General features: G+C 49.4%; 1 non-coding gene across 1 annotated transcript; it reads left to right on the forward strand.

Moving 5' to 3' along the window:
- Positions 1-655: 655 nt before the first annotated feature.
- Positions 656-730, forward strand: Trnas-cga (transfer RNA serine (anticodon CGA)). The gene has a single exon. It is a non-coding gene; the product is annotated as a tRNA-Ser (tRNA).
- Positions 731-3,651: the final 2,921 nt, after the last annotated feature.

A 3,651-nucleotide genomic window follows, 5' to 3' on the forward strand; every position in this document is an offset into this window, starting at 1 on the left:
CAACTTAGCCACCGAAGCACGACTCACGCCCGGCACTCACAGCTTTACTTCTGCCAGTACCTCGTCTCCTACCTTCCTAACTTTACAGAAGCTCTCCTGCGAACCTTGCAGAACTAGCACTCCTGAAAGAAAGGATATTGCGGAGACATGGCTTAGCCACAGCCTGGGGGATGTTTCCAGAATGAGATTTTCACTCTGCAGCGGAGTGTGCGCTGATATGAAACTTCCTGGCAGATTAAAACTGTGTGCCCGACCGAGACTCGAACTCGGGACCTTTGCCTTTCGCAGGCAAGTGCTCTACCAACTGAGCCACCGAAGCACGACTCACGCCCGGCACTCACAGCTTTACTTCTGCCAGTACCTCGTCTCCTACCTTCCAAATTTTACAGAAGCTCTCCTGCGAACCTTGCAGAACTAGCACTCCTGAAAGAAAGGATATTGCGGAGACATGGCTTAGCCACAGCCTGGGGGATGTTTCCAGAATGAGATTTTCACTCTGCAGCGGAGTGTGCGCTGATATGAAACTTCCTGGCAGATTAAAACTGTGTGCCCGACCGAGACTCGAACAAGGTTCGCAGGAGAGCTTCTGTAAAGTTTGGAAGGTAGGAGACGAGGTACTGGCAGAAGTAAAGCTGTGAGTGCCGTGCGTGAGTCGTGCTTCGGTGGCTCAGTTGGTAGAGCAATTGCCCGCGAAAGGCAAAGGTCCCGAGTTCGAGTCTCGGTCGGGCACACAGTTTTAATCTGCCAGGAAGTTTCATATCAGCGCACACTCCGCTGCAGAGTGAAAATCTCATTCCATGGAGACAAGTCTGCTGGAGGACGATGTATTGAATCGGGACGCAATTTGAGTGATCCATCGTCATTAGGAGGCACTGAACGTTACAATTCACTATCAGTTTTTTGTCCCATTCGATAATCTAGACTCACAGCAGAACGGCCATAAGGTGCCCGAGGCAGCAATAGACCCATGGAGTCAAGTCGGCTGGTGGACGATGTATTGAATCGGGACGCAATTTGAGTGATCCATCGTCATTAGGTGGCCCTGAATGTTACAATTCACTATCAGTCTTTCATCCGATTCGAAAATCTTTGACTCACAGCAGAACGGCCATAAGGTGCCCGAGGCAGCAATAGACGCATGGAGACAAGTCTGCTGGAGGACGATGTATTGAATCGGGACGCAATTTGAGTGTTCCATCGTCATTGGGAGGCCCTGAACGTTACAATTCACTATCAGTTTTTCGTCCGATTCGAAAATCTTTGAGTCACAGCAGGCCTGCCATAATGTGCCCGAGGCAGCAATAGACCCATGGAGACAAGTCTGCTGGAGGACGATGTATTGAATCGGGACGCAATTTGAGTGATCCATCATCATTAGGTGGCCCTGAACGTTACAATTCACTATCAGTTTTTCGTCCCATTCGATAATCTAGATTCACAGCAGAACGGCCATAAGGTGCCCTCGGATGGAGGACGATGTATTGAATCGGGACGCAATTTGCGTGGTCCATCGTCATTAGGTGGCCCTGAATGTTACAATTCACTATCAGTTTTTCGTCCGATTCGAAAATCTTTGACTCACAGCAGAACGGCCATTAAGTGCCCGAGGCAGCAATCGACCCATGGAGACAAGTCTGCTGGAGGACGATGTATTGAATCGGGACGCAATTTGAGTGATCCATCGTCATTAGGAGGCCCTGAACGTTACAATTCACTATCAGTTTTTCGTCCCATTCGATAATCTAGACTCACACCAGAACGGCCATAAGGTGCCCGAGGCAGCAATAGTCCCATGGAGTCAAGTCGGCTAGTGGACGATGTACTGAATCGGGACGCAATTTGTGTGGTCCATCGTCATTAGGTGGCCCTGAATGTTACAAATCACTATCAGTTTTTCGTCCGATTCGAAAATCTTTGACTCACAGCAGAACGGCCATACGGTGCCCGAGGCAGCAATCGACCCATGGAGACAAGTCTGCTGGAGGACGATGTATTGAATCGGGACGCAATTTGAGTGATCCATCGTCATTAGGTGGCCCTGAAAGTTACAATTCACTATCAGTTTCTCGTCCGATTCGAAATTCTTTGACTCACAGCAGAACGGCCATAAGGTGCCCGAGGCAGCAATAGACCCATGAAGTCAAGTCTGCTGGAGGACGATGTATTGAATCAGGACGCAATTTAAGTGATCCATCGTCATTAGGTGGCCCTGAACGTTACAATTCACTATCAGTTTTTCGTCCCATTCGATAATCTAGACTCACAGCAGAACGGCCATAAGGTGCCCGAGGCAGCAATAGACCCATGGAGACAAGTCGGCTGGGGACGATGTATTGAATCGGGACGCAATTTGAGTGATCCATCGTCATTAGGTGGCCCTGAACGTTACAATTCACTATCAGTTTTTCGTCCCATTCGAAAATCTTTGACTCACAGCACAACGGCCGTTAGGTGCCCGAGGCAGCAATCGACCCATGGAGACAAGTCTGCTGGAGGACGATGTATTGAATCGGGACGCAATTTGAGTGATCCATCGTCATTAGGAGGCCCTGAACGTTACAATTCACTATCAGTTTTTCGTCCCATTCGATAATCTAGACTCACAGCAGAACGGCCATAAGGTGCCCGAGGCAGCAATAGTCCCATGGAGTCAAGTCGGCTAGTGGACGATGTACTGAATCGGGACGCAATTTGTGTGGTCCATCGTCATTAGGTGGCCCTGAATGTTACAAATCACTATCAGTTTTTCGTCCGATTCGAAAATCTTTGACTCACAGCAGAACGGCCATACGGTGCCCGAGGCAGAAATCGACCCATGGAGACAAGTCTGCTGGAGGACGATGTATTGAATCGGGACGCAATTTGAGTGATCCATCGTCATTAGGTGGCCCTGAAAGTTACAATTCACTATCAGTTTTTCGTCCCATTCGATAATCTAGACTCACAGCAGAACGGCCATAAGGTGCCCGAGGCAGCAATAGACCCATGGAGTCAAGTCGGCTGGAGGACGATGTATTGAATCGGGACGCAATTTGAGTGATCCATCGTCATTAGGTGGCCCTGAACGTTACAATTCACTATCAGTCTTTCGTCCGATTTGAAAGTCTTTGACTCACAGCAGAACGGCCATAAGGTGCCCGAGGCAGCAATATACGCATGGAGACAAGTCTGCTGGAGGACGATGTATTGAATCGGGACGCAATTTGAGTGTTCCATCGTCATTAGGAGGCCCTGAACGTTACAATTCACTATCAGTTTTTCGTCCGATTCGAAAATCTTTGAGTCACAGCAGGCCTGCCATAAGGTGCCCGAGGCAGCAATAGACCCATGGAGACAAGTCTGCTGGAGGACGATGTATTGAATCGGGACGCAATTTGAGTGATCCATCGTCATTAGGTGGCCCTGAACGTTACTATTCACTATCAGTTTTTCGTCCCATTCGATAATCTAGATTCACAGCAGAACGGCCATAAGGTGCCCGAGGCAGCAATAGACCCATGGAGACAAAACTGTGTGCCCGACCGAGACTCGAACTCGGGACCTTTGCCTTTCGCGGGCAAGTGCTCTACCAACTGAGCCACCGAAGCACGACTCACGCCCGGCACTCACAGCTTTACTTCTGCCAGTACCTCGTCTCCTACCTTCCAAACT

This window comes from Schistocerca cancellata, chromosome 5 (genome assembly GCF_023864275.1).
Source record: "Schistocerca cancellata isolate TAMUIC-IGC-003103 chromosome 5, iqSchCanc2.1, whole genome shotgun sequence".
NCBI classification, from domain to species: Eukaryota; Metazoa; Arthropoda; class Insecta; order Orthoptera; family Acrididae; genus Schistocerca; species Schistocerca cancellata.